The sequence below is a fragment of the Frankliniella occidentalis genome, unplaced genomic scaffold (genome assembly GCF_000697945.3).
Source record: "Frankliniella occidentalis isolate FOCC.00 unplaced genomic scaffold, Focc_3.1 Scaffold72, whole genome shotgun sequence".
Taxonomy (NCBI): domain Eukaryota; kingdom Metazoa; phylum Arthropoda; class Insecta; order Thysanoptera; family Thripidae; genus Frankliniella; species Frankliniella occidentalis.
This window is the reverse complement of record NW_026267202.1, coordinates 745,651-746,068: the sequence shown is the minus strand read 5'-3', so window position 1 is coordinate 746,068 and position 418 is coordinate 745,651.

The following is a 418-nucleotide window of genomic DNA, read 5'->3' as shown; positions in this document are numbered from 1 at the left end:
ACCTCCCAAACACGAAACCGACCATTTCCGAATTATGCCCAGCAATAGAAAATTTCCTGTTTCAAAAAAGCGTTCAAAATTAGCCATTTTGCGTCCAGGATTTTTCCTATGCTGGGCATAATTCCTATTTTCACAGGTAGGGTGTCTTTTGACCACCTTAACCCAAAAAGGATCATTTCCAAATTATGCCCAGCAATAGAAACTTTACTGGTTTAAAAAAGCGTTCAAAATTGGCCATTTCGCCTCCAGAATCTTTCCTATGCTGGGCATAATTCCTATTTTCACAGGTAGGGTGTCTTTTGACCCCCTTAACCCAAAAAGGGTCATTTCCAAATTATGCCCAGCAATAGAAAATTTACTGGTTTAAAAAAGCGTTCAAAATTGGCCTTTTTGCCTCCAGAAGCTTTCATATGCTGGG